This window comes from Phasianus colchicus, chromosome 3 (genome assembly GCF_987193195.1).
Source record: "Phasianus colchicus chromosome 3, bPhaCol1.hap1.1, whole genome shotgun sequence".
In the NCBI taxonomy this organism is placed as follows: domain Eukaryota; kingdom Metazoa; phylum Chordata; class Aves; order Galliformes; family Phasianidae; genus Phasianus; species Phasianus colchicus.
The window spans coordinates 14,086,720-14,108,853 of NC_143438.1; the positions used below are offsets into that span (position 1 = coordinate 14,086,720).

The following is a 22,134-nucleotide window of genomic DNA, read 5'->3' on the forward strand; positions in this document are numbered from 1 at the left end:
CCAAACTGCCCCCTCCCCAAGGCGTTCCATCCATCAAGTCAGAAAAAATTCCCTGACAATGTTGATGGGAAGAAGAACAAGTACATTAACGATGTTCACTCTACTGAACCCACTGTACATGAAATTAGTATGAGGGACAGTCTGCCTCTTAACCAGGTTTGGCTGGAGATACCTGAATCAAATGATGCTTTCCTCATAAACATCTCTTTCATGTTTACCACAAGTGTATGTGACACATGAGCTTACGTTCTCTTTGCAGTGGTAGCTATCATGCCTAATGCCCCATTTCCATCATGTGCATAGTTGAATGCATATAATACATGCCATGCAAATTTATTTTCAACTACTTAAGATGTTTCTCCTTGAGGCACAGTTTCTGTTTAGCTTGTTTAGATGCCACAAATCTAAACCACTTGTGAAAAGAAAAAAAAAAAAAAAAACAAGAAGAAAAAAAAAGAAAGAAAGAAAGAAAAAGGGAAAGAAAGATATAGATGAAGAGCATTGGCAAAGCACTTTGAGAGACTGCCCCTGGGAGGAAGCAGAAGTATTGCAATTTTAAAAATTAAAAATCCTGTACCCACTTTGCCAATTCCTATCACAATGAAAGAAAATTTCACTAAAGTGACAGCAGTCAATTTTCTGGAACTTCACCAATGTCTTTGTGCAAAGCAAAGCCAATAAATACACGTATATATGAAGGTGAATGGAACTGAAATAACATTAAGAAGGACATTGGAAGTCTCTGCCTCCCTTTCCACAAACATTCTTGTGTCAAGGCTTCCTTCCTGCAGTAGGCTCACCTTCACTAATATCCTCCTGTCTTTGCTTTTCTCCTGACAGCAGGTCAGAGGAAGGGACAGTCTCCTCTAGTGCAGTGGGTTACTCACTCTCATGTACCCAAAATAGTAACTTGTTCAACTGACACAAAAGAAAGAAAACATCCTCGCATCCTGTCCTGCTGCCAGCTTTCAAAAGGTAATTAAACATCCCCCTTTTCAAAGAGCAGAGTTCTCCAGGACCACAGTGTTTGAGCTCTGATGTTGTCAAACAACGGGGGGTTGCTTAAGCTTTGACTGACCTTTCCAAAGACCTACAAGCAATTTAATGTGAGCCCTCTTTAGTGAAGACAGAAATGTCCCATTATCTGCTTCCTGTTGTCTAGATTGCTTGCGGTAATGGCAAACTGTGATTCTTGTGGTCTTGAGGACAAAAATGAACCACTTCAGGCAGACTGAAAAAATCCACGCATAGAAGTTTTGTTCTACTAAACCTAGTGACATCTTGATCACATAAATTTGAGTTCCTCTTCCCTCAACCCATTCTGTTGTCTTTGTTTCTTTCTAACGTTCAACAAACTGTAATGTATATGCTATGAAGACCTAATCCCACCCTCAAGGTAGGGGGTTAGGCTCTCTGAGTGTTCCAAGACCAATTGTCCATCTGAGAGCTGCTCACAGGTGAGAATGGCCCTGGAAGACCTGCCTGGCAGCCCAGTTCTGATGGAGCCCAGCATACCATGTTCCGGTTGCACCTGCTTCTTCCCTGTTCTCCATGTAGATGCTGAAGAGATGGAGTTAAAATGGAAGTTCATCAGGGTAAAGCAATGCTGTCTGAGAAGTCCTTACAGCAGGACAATTTCCTTGTTCCCATGCAATCCACTGGAAACATTAAAAAAAAAAAAAAAAAATCAGTTCAAAATGCACTGTATGACTTGATTTGTGTTTGTTTTCCTTTAAACTGAGGAAAGATGTGTCCAAAACCAAATACTCAGTTAAATTTCACAGGCTCCAATGTAGCAAACAACACACTCACTCTATGGGAGATCTGCTCAATTAAGAACCATTAAGTATAGCTCTGTTTCATGATTTTACTGTTTGTTGAAAAGTCCCTGAAAGGCAGCCTCCCAGGGAAGCAAACCACTACAGCCAACATGAAGTGAACAAGTTACACTTTTTCTATTCCCAGAGTCACTTTAGCGGGGAGACCCTTTAACCCAAAAAGTGGAAATGAGGTTCTTCTTGTGCCAACCAACATTCAGCCATTTTCTTTATCGCAAATAAAAATGGAGAAGTAAAGCAGGCAGCTTTTTGAGCTGGAGAGAGCCCTATAACAGGCTGGCTAAGGGGCCAGCTGGCTCCAGGCAAGGCTCTGACTTCTGCATTTTGTCTTTGACTCAGGAGCTCATTCTTTGTACTGCCTTCCTCTCCTTCAAGTTTTCTTCTGTTTAGCCCTATGTAGAATGCAAGAATTACTGGCAGGAAACTTGCTTCTCAGATTTCTTCCCCTCTGCTCCAGATATCTGAGGAACAATGATGTTCTGGGAAAACCAATAGATTAAGAACAATCCATCCGTTCTGGAGCACAGTCATTACACAAGCCTCCTCTTCCGTCCCCCTCTGAGGTGAGTGGGAAGATATGCGGATACCAAAGATGCAAGGGGAGAAAACAGTCATGCCAAACAATGCAGCTTGGCCAAACGTCTTCAAGACATCAATAGCAAGACAAAGATTAATGTCTGATTTTCAGACCAGGTAATAAAGAGAATTACTTAAGGCAGCAGGCCGTTTGCTGTTGCTTATGCTGCTGTAGGCAAGAAAGAGGGGAGCGCAGAAGGATACAAACTACCATCATGCTTTCTGAAGCAGCTGTTACTTTCCCCCAGCTTTCTCACCATGCAAAAGAAAGAGAGGCAGCCAGCCCAGGTTTTCTTCAGGGCACTTTCCCAGCTTGGTGGCAGGAGCAGACAGGTGTTAGCTGTTTTACCTTGGGCCAGCAAATTTAATTCTGCCAACACCACCAAAAAGACGTCTGAACTGGCCATGCTCAAACACAGGTCAGGGTCATACCTTGGGAGCTTCAAAAATACCATAGCGATCATAATGGCCACAACAAATTAAAGCAATGCATCAAACTGTTGCTGGCATTTCTGGAAAGTACCTTTGGATTCTGTTTTCAACAAAAACACACCCTCACAGAAATCACACAAGTTCTGCAGCCCTATGGCGGAGGGAATTCTGGTTCAGGTGCTATTTAAAAACAAACAAACAAAAACCCAATCAACATCATTTTCTGTATATTCGGGAAGGAAAAATAAGGAGACAATCTAAAGTAAAAAATTGATAAAGTAAATACATGCATTTGATAATCTAGCCAAAGCACATGGTAAAGCAGAAAGCTGTTTCTTAAGTTATTTTAGAGCATGCAAGTGCAGCACCAACTCTGAAAGTGAGTTATGACTCCATCAATGAGGTATTCACATGTCAACAAAAAGGACTGTCATTAGAACTCATATCACTCTGAGATAACCCTGCCAAGAACATCTGAGTAGCTTTGTTTCAGTCTCAGGATGAACAAAAACGCAGGGTCAATCCCACTGCCTGAAAACCCCTCTTTGCACCTTACCATCTCTGTATTTGCCTGGCTTCTTTATTCCTTCTGCACTAGAATCCTAGGTTCCTTTGGAAGAAAAACATGAAGAAGGCCACCAAGATGAGGTTCTGAGTACAGTCAAGGCAGCAAAAATTTCTGGATATATTTCATCTCTAATTAAAATGAGGTGAGCAACAAGATGGAAGCCACCACAAATCTTTCCAGACACTCAAGTATCTTTCTCTGATGTGAGGAAAAAAAAGAACTCAAAGTTTTCTATCCTCATATCTAATCCAATATTCAATGGATTTTGGGTTTCTTACATTTCCTAGACATTTATGAAATAATTTTATTGTCCTTCCACAGAGAAAGAGTCATTATAAATCAGTGAGGTACACAAATAGACTTGAAATCAACTGAGTTGAGCTCATTCATATAGCACTGATTTGGCACAGGGTAAAAGTGTAACTCAACAAGCAAACTACTTCTTCCTTATGTGCGAGGCTCATAGAAGTTATCCACGTGTCATTTTGCTTAATCAATAGCCTTAATGTTGTTCAGACAGTAGCCCCAAACAGCTGATTCTTCTACCAACCAGTATTTATCAATTTCATTCTTTGGCTTAGTTTATAATCCTCCTTCACATCTCTGAAATTTCTGCCTTTGCTATTGTGGGACTTCAGTTTTAATTTATCGTTGTGCAAAGCAATCCATTAAACAAAGCCAGAAACTGGCAGCCAGACTGTTTTCTTTAGGGGTAGAGATGTGGAAAAAAAGGGAACTAGCTATGGAAGGAATTATCTGTGGGAAATATCAGATTCTTAACCCTTCTCACTTGGTGTATGATATTACATATTGTATATCCAACTGGTTTTGATTGAAAATATCTGCTAATGTTCATGAGACAGGCTCTATCACTATAGCTTTGCTCATGTATCCGTCTTAAGTACAAGATGAATTAGTTTAATATACTCCTGAACACTAGTCCTACTTTTCTCTACCCTGACCTATTTTTAATAGCTGTAACAGGAGTTCAAAGAAAAACTGCTCTGCCTGGAGCTGCACCTTCCCCAACATGATTGCATCACTAACAGCCACAAGAACCCAACAGTCAACGTAGCAAACTTCCATATGAACTGTGAAATGCATTCTCATGCTTGAATTCATAAGCAACAACATTAACTGGTCAGACTCTGTACACAGTTGAAGTGATACACAACCTTTCCCTATTGAGAACTTCCCTTCCCTTTTGAGAACAAGAGAGACAAATTCCCCAACACAGCTACTGAAGGCAACAAGCTCTACAGGTGTGAAAGTGGTAGGGTTAGAAAAAAAAACAACAAAAACCCACAATTAAATTAATTTGGATGCTAAGCTGACTTGCATCTCAGCTTTACAACCAAAATCTCTTTCCTTTTCCATCCAGTGGATGCCCTACTTTTGGAGGTCAAAATCTGGAGCTGGTTAGGTACAGAAATCTTAACCAACAATGAAAACATTTTGTCTTGTTTGGATGTGAAAAGAGAGAACCTGGTAAGCAACTGTGAGGAAAAGACAAGTACAATCAGCACAGCTGAGCAAAGTTACGTCCAAGCTTCGAAGGAAAATGATTTAGGAAATTGCACAGATCAACACTTCAGTCCCTGCAAGTCACATGAGCACCAGCAAAACCAGTTGTATGTGTCAGATCACCCCTCACAAAGAATAGCTGTACAATCCAGTATGTAGATGACCAGGCAGATATGCCTCTGAAATAAACAGCTAAAATTATTATTGCTATTAATTGCTTCCGAATTCCTATGTCTTGTATATTTGAATGTAAACAGACAGAAAACTTCACTTTTAAAACTTGGAGTTCTCTCCCCTCCAGTACATACACTCAAAGCACAACTACTTTAACTCCAAGATCCAGGATGACAGATTCGAAGCAACTTTCAAGGGTTGTGAGATCAAAGCACAGGGAAAATTCCCAAGCACAATGATGTGAGAGTTCAGTATAGTCCACCTGACGAGATGATTCAGGCAAGCATCCAGACAGTGAATGGGGCATCTCTAACTGTAACATATGCAATAAATACTGTTGGTTGTGAAAAGCGCATTGCTACAACAAGATTACAGATGGCAATACCACGTTTCGGTCAAGAAGAAGAGTAAATTTTTACTTGTTAAATAAACTCTATTTGTAAAACTTTGCTTGAGACATTTGCTTCTTTCCAAAGGCTCAGCAGTTTTTAATATACTCCTTCCCTTGCAGAAGTATTCTTGTGCTCAAATTTTGCTGAAGATTGGAGCTATGTCAAAGTAACAGGAGTCAACAGCACCACGCCCACCCTCTCCAAGATCATTTCTGGTGTTATTTTGATGCCTCAGGAGTCCCTTCAGCATTATAATAACCCACTTACATATGAACAACTTGTAGTTGTCATCAAGTGATGTTTCATATCTCCAGGCTTCCTGTACCAAGAAAGCTTGAGGCTTAGTCTCTGTCTTTCTCTGATGTGGCGTAGTGGTGTTTTCCTGTAAACTACTTAAAACTTTCCCTTCTAATAAACTGAATTGACAGCTCTCTGCAGTTATCTACACACAGTACCGTGATAAAGGTTTATGTGTGAGTGACTCAGTGATTTGAGGGGAGTGCTGGCTGGATCAAAGTCCATTGCATATACAAGTCCTGCCACTTCAGGAACCCCCTTGTGCAACAGAATCCGCAGTAATGCTGCAGTATCAAAAGACAAGCATAAGCTCCTCTTGGCACTAGGAGAGGGAAGGAGTGCTCAGCAGTGGTGAGGAGAGTACAGTGCCTGTCACTAGCCCTCATCTGTGCTCTGGTGGAAGGGGATTTTCATCTGGATAACCAGAATGAGATTAGGTTGGAGTTCCATTACCAGACATTTTTAGTAAGGAGCTGGGAGACATAAACTTGCTGCTTACCATTATTTGGACTGGATTTGCAAACATTCACTCTGCTTTTTGGTAGATGCCATTTATCTACTACTACAACTCTGGTTTCAGATTTTCTGAACAATAACTAGGAACTTACTGGATAGCAGGAGACACTACTCATAGTGATAGAAAGATGTTTTTTCTCATACAGTCTTGGATCCAGCTAAGCAACAAAGCCTCACAGATTTCAAACAGGAATGCAGATTACACTGTTCAATACCTTTTTCTCAACCTGGATTTGATTTTCTTTTTATTCTGTTTAGCTTTTTTTTTTTTTTTTTTTTGCCAACAATCTAACAGATTTCATTCACAGATGTGAAGCCCCTGTGACTAGAAAATCTTCTAAACTATTACATTTGACCTCCAGTATCTCATAAGCCACTACATTTCACACTATTATTGAATCAAAAGTTTTGATTTAACTAACCTTTGTTTTCCGGGAGAATTTCTGATCTAGATTAGAAAGAACCAAGGACAGATCAGGGTATGGTCTAGTTTGTTCAAAGGTTAGTCTTCCACTTCAAACTGAAATGTTCTCTTCTCTGTATCTTAAGAATACCTGGATACAACTTTCATATACTTGTGATCATTAGGCTATCGATTCTTCCAGAGAGAGGCAATTTCACAAGCAATTTGTTCTTCTTTGGAAGACTATATTTTATTGCCACCTATATAATAGCACTGTATTTTAATCTAGAAGTTCTTCTGATTCTTATCTCATTTACACAGAAAATGACAATAACTTGAAATCAGTTTAGAAAGGATTGAGAAAGCATTGGAGACTGATTTAAAATAGAATCAGAGTTCTTTAGGTTGGAAAGACACTTAAGATCATCAAGTCCATTCATTATCTAACACTATCAGGTCTACCACTAAACCATGTCCCTAAGCACCACATTCACACGTCTTTTAAATGCCTCCGTGTGTGTCAACTTAAACACTTTCCCAGACAACCCATTCAAGTGCATAACCCTGCTTTCTATAAATAACATATTTTTGATATCCATAAAGATATCCTCTCCTGGTGCAGACTGAAGCTGTTGCCTCACATCATATTACTTTTTACCTGATAAAAGAAGCCAACACAACCTCTCTGCAATCTCCTTTCAGGGAGTTACAGAGAGTGGTGAGGTCTCTCCTCAGCCTCTTTTTTTCCAGACTAAACCCAAGCTACCTCAGCAGCTCCTCGTATGTCTTTTCTTTGAGCACAATTTGTTCTTCTTCATCACTATGGATGTTCTGTTGAAAGACAGACATTCAGATTTTGAAGCGAACTGTTGTGGAGAAGTCTCATATACCAGCCATTAGTTAACAACTACCAGCTTTACCAACACTCACAAACAGCTTGAAAAATCATGAAGGTTTGGACATATCCTTGCATGACCAATGTGAAAAAGGTACTATTTTGCCTTTGTGCCAGAGGGAGTAGGCAGCTCTTTCAGCATCCTGTCTGCCATGAAAGCAGGTGGTAGAAGGTGTCTTTTCTGGCCGTTTCCACACCAGGCTGGAAGAGTGAGAAACACCAGCTACATGGTTCTAGCAGAACTAGAGCTGATGGAATGTTTCACCTCATCTCCTTTGGGCCACGAGAGATCCCACTAAGCCCAAACAAAAAGAATTTTTTAGGTATGTGGGTGCGTTGAGTGCAGACCACGCTGCCTTTTGGAGGGGCAGAAAGAAGTTTCACTTATTATTGGAGGAATCTGGGAAGTTAGGGAGGGAGGATGAAATCCATTTGTGTAATTCCTATTTTTCTTTGGGTTTTCTTTTTTGAGCTCATAACAGGGTTTAAATTGCCAAGATACTTTCAGGAGTTCCAAATCTTTCCACCTATAAAGAAAACAAAGACTGCACTCCTAGGAGGAAAGGGGACACATGCACAAATGCAAGAATGAAAATCTCTTAGCGTTTTACCCAGACCTGTTGAACTGGGAAACGTAATTACTACAGCTCCCTAGTCTCAGCACAGCTGGTGGTACCACTTCACTGCTCCTCCCACTTTATTCCTATCACTACTATCCCTGTTTTTCACTTTTCATCAAATAAAATACATTTGTAAGGGAGTCATGTGTTGATGGGAAAGGGTACATGCAGCTGCTCACATGATCTCCTCCTTCACACCTCACAATAACTCCTGATCATTCCTATTTGGTTGATACATCTCAGTAACAGCAAAAGAGAGCTGAACTGCTCACAGATGGAATGTTCCAACTTTACTGGGTTTGATGAGATCATCCAGGTTCGTTGTGGCCCTTGATACTTAGAAAAACACTTATACAGATATTTACAAGCTCATTTTGTGTTCCTGTCAGAATAGCAAGAAGTCATTCTGTGATTCACCAGGCTCACTTTCCTATCTTTCTCTATCTGACCCTACTGTTCAAGTTAGTTCATATAAACTACAGATGTTACACAGACTTCAGCAATCCACTCTCCACTCCCTCCAAGATGTCTAAACAACGTCCTGAAGCACTAAGTAGAGTGCACATATCACAGTGGCGTTTGTTCACATGCACAGCTCCAAAGCAAAATGCATTGGCTCTCACATGCAACTAATACAGTAAAAAAAATCCATTTATTTTGCCATGGCACTCACGGACAGATGCCCGAGTCTCTCTGTTGAGACAAAGGCACATGTACTGACCCTCACTGGTGCAATCATCAGAGCTCACTGGTGCGCTGTCGTGTGCTGCCAGTGACAACGGGAAATGAAACATTTCACAGAGGCCCAAAGAGCACAGGTGTAAGCTCTTGCAGGTATAACAGGTATAAACAGGTATAGAAAGAAGCATATTCCAGAAGCCATCACTTCTTTGCTATAAAAACAACACTTCTGAGAACAGATCAATTCCATATCAGCCCTATTTCATCTGCTTACAAGAACCTCTTCTACCAGTTACTCTTGCCTTCCAAAGTATCTCTCCATCCTGAAAAAGTGAGTAAGCAACACAAGAGCAAATAATAAACTGTGACCTCCTTTACTCCATCCACTTAATACATAACAGACTTTACATTCTTGCAAGAGTGTCAGGAAACTTACTGGTTTTGCTTTGTGTCTACTACAGGTTATCCAGCTTAGCAGAAAAAACATCAGATGAACATGTCCACATAAACATAAATCTGCATATATTTTCAGCCAATTTATAGGTAGATATATATATATATATAAGCATGTATACATAGGCAAATCTCACATGGGAAATTTGCCCAACTGCAGGGAGAAAAAAAATCTAACAAAGAGCTGACCCATCTGACCCCTGGAATACCTGCCTTTTGTAGGAGGGGGCTGTTTGTTTAAGGAGATGTTTTACAGATGATTGTATCTTTAAGACACAACCACGTACACACACTGCTGGTTTTAAGAAAGCTAAACTTGCAGAAGTGAAGATGGGAACTCTTGGGAAAAAAGAAAAAAACTTGTTCTGACAAGGCCAGTGCTATTATGCTTTATCACCTTCACAGGTATGTTTCCAAAGGACACTTGGAAAGAGCTTCTGAGAAAAAAAAATGTTTATGCAACTTTTGTGTAAACTTACTTTAAAAGCCCTGGAGTTTACAAATGTTGGAGGACACAGGAAAGCACCTGTCCACTCGTGCTCCTCACCTGATTAGAGGCTTTGTCACCTGTTGGTCACCATAGAACAGATGCTTTTTCACTGCCAGACACCAGATACACCCATTTGACCCAATCTGATGAACTACACAACAATCCAAATGTTAACAAAAAGAGACTTCATCACTCCAAGGAAAAGCTGCCATGTGATTTCAGATTCCTATCTCATTTGTCCTTCAGTAGATCATCTATCACCTTTCAAATAACCATTTTTAAAAGAAAGATCACCATCCTCCCTACCTACCCATGTTAGACAAACATATTTGGTGGTCTTTTCATCACAGAGCAGTAGTTAAGGAAAAGATCCACCATGAAATGTTGGAAAACAGAAACACACCCTTTTCTGAAGTCTTTTGTTTTTATTAAGCCTTCATATCATTCTTAAAAATATCTCTGGATTGAGTTTAGGTTTGGGTTTTGTAATGTCATTAACTTCAGTGCTTTGACATGTTCAGTGTGCTCACAGGGTTAGATCTCAGACCAATTTGTAGAAGCTTGTAAATAACATTTTTCCCTTCGGAATACAAGAAAACCAAGGCCTAGAAGCACACTGAGGATGCAAGATGGTTCAACAACCTATACTGTGAATGCTTAACATACTGAAAACGAGAGAGCTTGCATTTTATACTAACTTTCTGGAACAATAATCATCATAAGGGAAATCTGCTACACTTCTGAAGAAATGTCCTTCAGTTGGTGTTTCTTTTCTCGGTAGTTTCAGTCAGAGATCAAGCAGTTTTTAATAATAGGAACAATGAACATTTGGGGGGAAAAAAAAGTTACAAGAGTTTATGGAAAAACATAAAAAAGAAAAAGGAGGAAGAGAACACAAGCGCTCTTGTCTTGCTCTAGGGCTTGTTGTTTATCCAGCCTGAATTTAACCATCCCTTGTAACAATCAGCCCAGCCCAGCTTATCTCTCTAAAGACAATACTCTTCGGCATTAGTGCCAGCCAACCTGATTGCAATCACCAACCTGAATTCAGACCCAGTTTATAGAAATGGCAAATTGAATTTTACCAGCAGCAGAATGAGCTAACACAAACACTATCATGGAGCCCTGCCCTTTGTCAACACTGCACTCCTGTCTCCAGTCCTGTGTAATGGATTTGTTATACGTGTTCCCACATAACTTCTAACTATGCTAAAGAAATTATCACTTCATTTCATCATATCTGCATTAAACTGCCAGAGAAAAAGGACTGCAGCTTGATGGCTAGAACAGAGAAGGGAGACATTAGACTCCAGGTGTTAAATAGAATTTGTACAGAAATCAAGGCTGAAAGGTTTTGGACAAGGTGAGAGTTAGAGGGAATTCTGGCCCACTAATAAAAGAGATCTGAATGAAAACAGGCAACCGCAGAGGTAGTGGTTGGAGTAAATAATTAAGGACACGCTTTATCCTCAATTAACATCATAGCTCTTAAGATTATTGATGGAATATTTCACTCAAAATATTGGTGAAATCTTGCTTCCTTTATATATTTATATATAAATGAATATACCAGCCCATTTTCCCAGGGAAATCAGATTAAATATTCTACTGTGAGTGGGGGAAAGTGGGCCACCTCTGTTAATTCAATGCCACTGGATGAATAAGCTGACTCAGATAGAACTGCAATGAATAAAGAGAAAGGAAACACTGGTTACATGATGATATTTGCCACTCCAGCCAAAGTTTGTTGAAGTTTTTTGTCAAATCTTAGAAAAGGGTGGAACTTTTCCCTTGAAAAGCTTTTTCTTACTTGAAAAGCTAAAGTAACTTCAATTAAAATGGATACACAAAAAAGCATATTATTATAGAAATGAAAAATCCTCTTTTTCTTCCCATTTTCTGCCAGTTAGTGAGACTGGAAAGTTCTAGAAAATGTAATAAATTTGGGGAATTGTCTTTTTTTACCCTAAAATTCTTTTGCTCATTTAAGGAAAAAAATGATAATGAGGAGAAAACTTTAATAGCCTGTCTCTGAAAGGCCAGAAAATATTAAACATTAAGATCCTTCAAAGAAAAAATGCTTTTCTTAATTCTATATTTTTTCCTGTCTGAAGTAAGTTTTGACACTGTTGTTTGATATTTTCATACTTAGTAATAATAATAATAATAGTAATAGTAATAATAAAACCAAAGTTCTTTCATGCATAACCATGCTTCTGACATGACCATAGTTTGCACACAAACTCTTCTCTCATCCCCAGTAGAGCAGGACGATTCTTACATCCTTGACATCTTATGGTGCTCTGTGTGAGAAGGAAGAGAGAACAGACAGTGTTCACTGCAGCAATGTGGAAAGCCTGCACAGATCCCTGCTGCCATTGACTCCTGCTTGTCAAACTCACAACTGCACAGCTAATATTGCAACTTCTGAGAGGGAGAAAACGCTCTCCTGATTCTGCAACTGGATCTCCACCAGGCTACAAGCTCACCTTGCTACGGCGAGGAACAGCACTAAGATTCCACAAAGGGGGAAAAATAAAATAAAATCGACCTACACCCTGGTGGAGAGCTGAGAGGAAATAAAATGGTGCCTTCTAAACTGGCATGCCTCCAAAGGGCAATATCTGAGCTTTACTCTTTCAGTTATTCACATTAAAAAAATAAAATTATCAGAAATGTTTATTCAAGAGTGAATAAAACGCTTGAATCAGATAGGCTTTATCTGATAGCAAGGTAATGACTGACTACCAAATCACATGGCAGCAAAACATTTTTCATAGATGTGGTAATGCACCCTTACCTGAAAACCTCTGATTAAACAACAGAGGAGTGGGGGGGACCGCAGATAAGGACAGACAAATCACGTAACACAGCAATAGCAGCTACACAGAGCAATATTCACAGGGGCAGAAAAGCATTTGGGCATCCACCTACAAAAGGATTTTTACCTCTACTCTGTTCTGTAATCCTACTGCCTTTCAATTAAGTGCCTCTTGATTTAGTTTATCCAGACAAATGACTGTGACAAGGCATTTCTCCATTTCATTTTATTTCTGTGTCTCCTATTGCAGGTAATGACAGCTTCCACAAGGCCTCTATTATTTATATTAAAAAAATCACAAATAACAAATCTCTTTGTTACCTTACATAACAAATATTGTATAATTAATCTATAAGTTTCAGTTGGACTCCCAGGAAAAAAAGAAAAAGAAAAAAAAGAGGAAGAAAAATCCTCTGTGTTCTCAGGGAACATTCCTAAAAAAAACGTTATACAATTACACAGCAGTAAAGTTTACAAGAAGCAATTTACTTTCCCTAAATTCAATATACGCTAAGTTGCTGGCAATTTTCAATCCTATTGTATTGCAGCTGCCTTAATGCTCTGTGGAACTAGCAATTTCATTGCTAACCATTAATCTTCAAACATTTTTAGAAACTCATAAGAGTGAGCCTAGAAAGCCACGGTATCAGAGGAAACAGGGATGAAACACTCTGAGAGGTCATCTACGCAGGATCAGCAGTGCCCAAACCACCCTAGCAGACGTTTATCTAATACGTTCATTAGAAGTTGTGGTGGTGAACAAAGGAACACGAAGTAAATTTCTAACAGAGACCAAAGGACCCAAGATCTGTTCTGAAAATACTCCAAAAAATACTTTCCTCACCTGTTAACCTCAGTATAAACATGCTTACAGGGTGGAAGATGTTTAAGCTATTAGCCACCAAACAGCGTGAATCTCAGCAGGTGGGTATTTTGCCACTTGTTTTGGACTTTGGGCAGCTCTTTGCAATTTTGCAGCTTCTTCACTAGATTCTGCCAGTCACAGCGATGGAATCAGGCCACAACACAGAAGTGTTGTGGTAGAACCTGACAGCCCATTGGCAGAACAAGGCGCTTTCAGGAGCTGAAGACATTTCTGGAAGAGATTAGTTTTTTATATGAGCTAGGAGACATCCTTGGCAATTTTTATGGCAAAAATTTCACTGTGCATTGTTCATCCAATCCACTATCTGTTGATCAACCAATGTACTATACAGTCTACAGAAAGAAAAAGGATCAGTCATAGAAAACTAAGAAAATTAAATAATCCAAGAGTGAACTTGGAGAAATCAAAAAGCTACTGCTCCTATTGGTCTGCAGCAGGTGCACTGTGACCAGTTTCCTCTCACCTTAAAGCACTCATATATCCTACACAGTTATGCATCTGTATTACATAATCCCTAATTATAGAATCATAGAATAGAATCATAGAATCACTCAGGTTGGAAAAGACCTTAAAGATCATGAAATCCAACCACAACCTTACCTACCCTAACTAACAACCCCCTGCTAAATCATGTCCCTGAGCACCACATCCAAACAGTTTTTAAACACATCCAGGGATGGTGACTCAACCACCTCCCTGGGAATCTCCAAAGTCAGAAGGATCGTGAGGCCCTGCTTTCACAGTCTGTATTTGTACTGAAAATCAAGATCAAGCGAGCTTTTGCCCTTCTGCTCTGCTGGTTCTATTCCAGTGCTAACAATCCTTTCTGTAAAGAAGTGCTTCCTGATATACAACCTAAACTTACTCTGGCTCAACTTGAGGCCATTTCCCCTCGTCCTGAATGGCCTGGGTTCAAAAGGACCTCAAAGATCATCTAGTTTCTACTCCCCTTCTGCAAGCAGGGTCATCAACTACTAGACCAGTACCCCCATAGAAGATAACCTGAATGCCTCCATGATATCACTCAGTCAAAAAGGCAATAGTTATGTTGAAATAAAGTATTTGAATTCAACAGCAAATGCTGGTGACACTTTTTTCACACATCACTCTTCAAAATGCTCAGTCTTATGGTGCCCAGACAGAGAAGACTTCCTTTTAACAGTGATTTCAAGTGAGGTGCACAACTTATGCATGAGGAAAAACAGCTGCTACCATGGGAAAGAGGCTCTCCAGGCAGCCCACTCTGTGCCAACTGATGAGCACTTTGCACAGTAGCTGAGCCTTGTTCCCTAAGAAGGGCAGGGTGCCTCTTTCCCACTGAACTGGGACACAGAGTCAAGACAGCACTACAGCCTGCAAAGCAGGTCCTTGACAGGGGTCTTCCATGTTCTGATGTAGCTTTTCTGAGACCTTCCACTTCAAGGCATCTGTTAAGATGGCCTTTGTAATTGCCTGCAGAGTAGCCTCTCCTGTTGACATATGTGGATCCAAGTGTATAAATTTTTACATACATACATATAAATATATATATATATATGTGCGTGTATATAATTGACAGATCATTTCCACTGAATCAATAACAAGCTGGAATGTTCTTGACATGACCTCCACCATCAGCCTCACAAACCACCTCAGGTTCACCAAGGTGAAGTCCTAAAGAGGGGTTCTATTTTACTGTTCAAATAACCACTGTGAAGGGAGGCTGGATATTATTACAGTTACACATTGCACACGTATCTGTTCCACTACAAAATGCAATTCGTGTTACATAAATGCATTAGCAGTATTGCAGTTATATAACATAACAGCCAAGAAAGTGAAGGATGACCCTAGCAAGGAAAATATGAATCAGCTTGCCCTATCAAGTAACTCTACAACAAATTACAGCAGCCTACAGATTCCTTTTAGTCAACCAGAAATTGCTCATCAGAACACAAATAACTGACATTTGAGTCAGAAATTTCACTGAAATGAACATTTTAATATTACCAGTTAAAGAGGACGAAGATATTTCTGTAACTTTAATAAGAAAAAGAACATCTGCGATTTGATAAAAAAAATCCAGAAATTAACTTATCCCCAGACTCACAGAGAGGTTTCTTTTTTGGAAGTACACTGTGTTCTCCTCCCCAACTGGCTCCACGCACTGCTCCAAATGTTAAGTATCTATAGAACAGCTCTAGCTTTGAATTATGCTAGACCAGACCAGACATCAAGCAACTTTCTCTGGGTCTGAAAACAATTTGGATTGAGTTATCTAAAAGAGACACTTGGTATGTTAAAAAAAAATTTTAAAAAACTTACTGCATTTGCTATCTGGTACAATTCAGTACAGGACTAGTAGATGGACACAAATGATTTTGGCAAAGCCAGTGTGGCTTCTGGAGTACTTTGCTTTTGCTGTAAAACCCAAACATTCACAGTAGATTCAGATATGCCTGTTCTTTGATGCAGCGAGGATTAACCTCCCACTTTGTATGCTCATCTGAGGGAGTATACAAGAAGAAGAAAACACTCATTGAAGGGAACCATGAAAAATCTGGGTGCCATTTGGATAAATCAAAGATTACAGCTTGCACAGCTCACTCGCCTGTTACATTTAGTAATGCTAACACAGACAGCATGATGTCTGTTAAAGATACGCTAACCGTATTCTTATGAGCACAGAAAATAAGCCTTGATGGTTAAAACAATTAATAACTTGTAGTAGACACCAAATGCCTACAGAAAAGGTTTCTTGTAATACTTTCTGTATTTTCCCTGCTAATCAGGCTTCAGTATCACAAAGACTATTTCATGGGCAGTTTCTCAGGCAATAATGCTTCCTTACTCTGTGTGGACTGTTGTAGCACTTTTAGCATAAATTCAGAGGCGGAAAAATGCTTTCCACAAGGCTTGGTTCTATTCCAAAGAAAAGGAAAAGAAAAACGCCCACGTGGCCTTCTTGAGTCTTGAAATAGGGCTTTGGAAGCTGTAGCCAGAGTGACCTGGAGTTTGTCAGGGCAGAACAGAAGCATGCAAGTTCCAGTGGGCTTACACACTTGCTCTTCCTCTTGCACCTAGGAATAGTTTTGGCCTGCTCACTTAACCCATTGCCTCACATCTCAGCAATAAATTCCAGGCACTAAAACTTCAATTGCATTTAGAAACAGAGGTCTGGGCCTGGATTTTAGACACTTCCCTTCTACATCACTAAATAACAGATCTCTCTGCTCAGCAGTCAGCTGTATTTCCTGGCCCCTAATGCTCTTGGTACTGAGAGTTCAGACCAGTGGTTATTGCCTGTTAGAAAACTTTCAAACACAGCAGATAAGCAGAATATTCAGGTGGCTGATCTGCAAGGAAATGAAAAGCAGTTCCTCCAAATTAAGTTATCAGTAGAAACTGCTTACTTGCAGCATTAAACATGCTGACAATGTATGGACTGAAGTTAGAGCCATTTGTTTATTTTTGTGCAACTATAACATAGGAGTGTCCCGCCAAACCAGAGGATGGAATTAGCAATTAGTGTCACTTGGCTTCACTGTTCAGTATGCATGCACGAAGAGGCACGACAACAGATCCAGACGGATAACACAAGGAAACAGTTGGTACATGGTGGGATCAGTACGTTGTGCAATTTAAACAAATAGTGTCAAATATCAAGAGGGATGAGTCACGAGCATGCATATGATCTCCAAGGTTCATTAGAGCGCAGATTCAGATTCCCATACTTCTTTGACAAGAACACAGTTATCCTCTTCAAAGGAAAAATTATTCCATCTTCTGTGTAATGTTGAACATGGCAAAGGTCATAGCCTTTCATGGACATGTTATCAGTTATGATGAAATTTGACTTTCTGCAGTAATTTCAGAAACAGAGAGGATCCTGTATAATGTCATCATGCCAGAAAGTATAAGCACTCAGTACTGCAAGGCAGCGGTATTTCCACTTGTTCAAGGTGTGAAATTACATGGGGTAGATAGGAAACTAGTTAGATAGGAAACTAATTCAAATGATAACTAATAACTCTTCCCTCCTATCAATTTAACCCCTACAAATTACAATTCTGTGGATGATATGCAATCCTCATAAACGCAAACCTGAGGGAAGACTGTTAATGCTTACAATAAGGCAGAATGAAGAGTCTTAATTCCCAGATTTCAAACTGAGTTGATCAATCCTGAAAAAAGCAGCAAGGCTCCCAAGTTTGCTATTTGATTAGAGATTATTTTACCTCACTAATATCAAGCATTTATTTCCAGGGGACACTGAAAAATTCCATAGAAGCTGTCCCATCTCTCTCTCTCATTGCTTGAGTAATCTACCTATAGTCATAGTTAAGCATTCCCCAAAAGACAAAGGATAATACACTCATGTACACTGGTTACTTTGAAGGCAATGCCTCCTATTTATTCCCATGAAACTATAATGGATAGAAAGAGCATACTAACACTATTTGATAGAGCAAATTCTCAGCTGCAAAATACTACTCTTCAACAAAGTCACCACCATCAGCTATGAATTTCTGCCAGCAGTGAACAAGAGTCTACATGCTCTGCTCACAAAAATCTGCACCAGTGGAGGTGACCCGCTATTGCTGTCACCACTGCTGAAGCACACCATCCACCATCTCACTGTGCTCATCCACTCGCTGGTCTCCAGAAATGTTTAGCAGGTGTCAATAAATGCCAATGGGTGCCATATTTTCCACATGGAGGAATTCAATTACACATCTTTGCTTCATCCACACTTCCATGCCAAATAACATTTTGTAAGACTGCCCCTCTGCTGCCATCTGTTGCACAGTAACAAAACGTAAGGGAGTATTAGTTCAGCCTCTACTGCCATCAACATCCGTCACTGACATTGCGGGTTGACATAGTAAAATAGGAGGCATTATTTTCGGAGCAACCCTTGTGCACATATGGACTTACCTGGGTAGGATGACTCTGTGTTTGTATACTGGTAGCACGCAAGAGATTAAGAGAAAATCACATCATTAAGAATGAGGGATAGATGTTTAAATCCCCACAAACACTGCCAGAAATGTACTTGCTTAACTGTCTGTCGTGTGCTTGAGAGATAAGTTGCATCAGTGATCAAAAGTACATGTCACAAATCCGTCTGGAGGAACAACTTTTCTTCAGCCTAAGAACACAAACTGTTTCCTTGTGCAATATTTCACCATTCATAGAAAGACAAATATTATCACTGGCTGCTCTACTAGCAAACTATCTTCTGATTTTAGGCATCAGAGATTTTAAAAGCATTGTAAAAACTTAAAATCCTTATGAAAACTGATAGATTTTTGCCAGATTCATCCAGGACAGTTTGTAATCTGCCTGAAAGATCTGAAGGAAAATAGCACTGGCTTTCTGCATGGCATGAGTTCTATGTGTTTCATAGCTGTCCTTTTGAGCAAAGAGAATCAGAGAGCAGCATGGTGGTGTTGAGCTGCTGTCTGGTTAACTGGTGTTAAGCTCACTCTCCTGGACAGTACATCAAACACAGCATGTTCTGTGACTGTGAAACTTCACCATAACCTTTGCCTTCTGGTCTTCAGAAAACACAAGCCATTCCTAAAAGGTTAAATAGCTACAAATACAAGAACCCTTTAAATAAGTTCTGCCCAACTCTCCAGAAACCCACTGTATTCTACATACAGGGAAATGTAAGACATATTGTAGCTTTAAAGGTTTTCAGCATTTATTGCCTAGTTTCTGTCTCCTTTAATAGCACAGTATCAGTAACAAGTGCCCACCTTATCAGTCTGAGGTGCTGTCCAGTTGTAAGGGATCTGCAAAAGTTCATCAAGTCCAGACCTGGACACTCTCCCTTTTTGATTTGTGATGAATGCATATAATCTACAATGACTGAATAAAAGAGGGAGAAATTTAGATTAGTTTTTGCCTCTTACACCGGTCTGCCCACAAGCAGGCTGTGGCTTACTCACATGTATTGCCTGCTGTGCCCTGACAGAGCACCTGAATTTGTTGTAACTAGCTGGTATTTGTAATTCAAGCTACATAGACAGGTCACCTGCAATATTATGCTTCTCTTCCCTGATGAATTAACTCCTAGAAGATGGCTAGTGGTGGGAATACTCATGGTTCCGCATTCGTCATCTGTACTAAACACTCACAGCTTTCTTGAACTTTCCTGCCAGTAAACACTCACTCAAGAGCTGGAACACAAAGAAAGAATTTGCTAAAAATTTCTAATAAGCCTTTGAAAGTCATTTGTTTCATGTTTATGACTAGCACACTGAGTTCCTGACCTGGTCAGACCTTAAGGTGGTACCACAGAGTAAATGTTAATTTGCAACAAATAACACGTAAGAAAATTGGCCTCATTTGACTCACCCAAATGCCCCAAGAAAGGGCTGGTACTGGGGCTCTTCTCCAGGGTAGCAAGCCAAGAAACTCAATTCTATGCCACTTTTATCTCTTCTGCATCTTCAGTCCAGCTACAATCTACGTGAGAGCCTTCCCTATAAATCTATGTGAAATCTTAGTGCACAAACATTTACTGATCACAGCGTCTCACATCCTTTAACTGCCTTGTTCCTCGCTCTCTAGTTCCCTGCTTCTCAGGGATTACCTGAAATGGATTACCTTCAGGAATACACTGGCCAGATTTCCCCTCTAGTTAGTGTAAAGAACTATCTCTAGTACCAGATTCAATCTTTGTATTTTAGAAACACAAGAACAACACTTCTTCCACCTATTTTCTCTAGCCCAGATCAAGCTTCTCAATCAGACTAGGTCTTGGATGTAGAGGCAAAATGTTCTTGGTCACTCTACATAACAGCAAAAGTAGCCTAAAAAGGTTCCTAATCCACACAAGAGAACAAAATCATGACTCTTCCAAGCTACAGATGCAATAAGAGCAATCATGTTCTCAACAAATGCAACACAGTTTTCTAGTTAAAAAGAAAAAAGTCACAAAAAGTAGAACACTTACAGTGGCAGTGGAGGGAGAACAGCCATGTTTAGTAGGGAAAAGGACAGCACCAATTTTTTATAAGGCAATATTTTCAACATAAACTAAAGTCATCATACTATTGCAAGCATAAGAGTGCTCACTTTTATCTAGCACGGCTGGATGGAGCGATAGCACTTTCAGCCTGCTTCTCCTTAGAGTTCCAGGAGGAAGAAAGCTATTTTTGCCAAGGCTCCTGTTGCTATTTTTTATCCTGAGTGTTGGCTTTCATCATTACAGAATGGGAATTCTGCCACTGATTTCAAAGACTCCGTGATCATAATTGGAACTTTATATTAATGTACATGTGTTTAATTTGTTTTGTTTAAAGATAAAAGGAAAATGGATTTCAAATCTCTCAACTGATTTCACTGCACATGTTCACAGCTCTGTAGTTAAAAGAAAAAAATATGTATGCAGCTTTTTTTCTCCCCCCACGGGGAAACAGCGCTATACCAACCACACCTATCTATGTAATGAAAGCAGCTATTAAATATTTACATCTTCTTCATTGTAATGGAAATTTTACACTGTTCTAGTGTGAAATTGATTTCTCAAGTCCTCACAATCTAATGTTTTAAGGGTAATTTTATGTAAATCTGCTTGAAGAGTAGGCTAGAGGCTTAACCACCTAAAAAAAGGAAAAAATAATGCTTTAAGGCCACAGCACTGCAGGTATAAATCAGTGCAGTTCCATTGCTGGAGTTAATTTACACTTACATAACTTGTTGCAAAAGCCTAGCCATTCTGAGGCAATGTGTGGCAATTTGTAATCATTTTTATGGAGGAATGGAAGACGTTCATCTTCACATTTACATGGATTGAAAGACGAAGATCAGATCATATTTGCAAAGCAGCATTCACCTCTGAACTCAGGTCATGCAGGGAGGATTCGCTTCAACAGCGGTTATCTTCAGACTGGGAGAAGAGAAGTCTCAGAAACATTTAGCACCACTTGTTAATGCAGCTATGACTTGCAGTGCTGTGCAGCAGTAAGCATGCTCCCCACTCTGGCTATTGGCCAGAGAGCAGACACAAATCTGGAGAAATCCACACCCAGCTTCTCCAACAAGAAAAAAATGGTGATTTTATCTCCTGTAGTTAGTAGGCATTTATAGTGGAACGGAGAAAAAAGATTTTTAGTTTCTTTTTTTTCCTAATCCTAATGAGATGTTAAAAATGTGAGAAATTTTTCTGAGATGTCAGTCTGAGTGAGTTTCACAATCTAAAGTCCTGTTTCTGAGCACTAAGACCAAGATCTAAAGGATGTTTAATAAATGTTCTTCTTTTAGTCACAGCAATGCTTCCTCTTTTTGTTTTGTTTTTGAATGTGAATGGCTAGCTGTTGGTTTATTTATTTATTTCTAAATAAATCTGGCCTTCATTTCTATATTCAGCTATAGTCAAAGATAAATTCATGATGGTTCCATTATTCTTACCTTTAAGCATGCTCTTCAACTCGTCTACTAGAAAGATATAAATGTGAGAAGAATTGCTCAATCCTTTATTGGGAACAGCCCTGAATATTAATCTGAACGCAGGCATCCTTCAGATGGAGGTTCACAGGACCTACCTAAATGCAAAAGGTTTCTGCACGTGTGCTG

General features: G+C 39.6%; 1 long non-coding RNA gene across 1 annotated transcript in view; it reads right to left on the minus strand.

Annotated features, from left to right (window-relative positions):
- Window positions 1-493: 493 nt before the first annotated feature.
- LOC149918416 (uncharacterized) overlaps window positions 494-22,134 on the minus strand; it is a 93,097-nt gene continuing 71,456 nt past the window's right edge. Inside the window, exon 3 of the long non-coding RNA XR_016465431.1 lies at window positions 494-1,658. This is a non-coding gene — a long non-coding RNA (uncharacterized LOC149918416). The remainder of the gene's footprint in view (window positions 1,659-22,134) is intronic.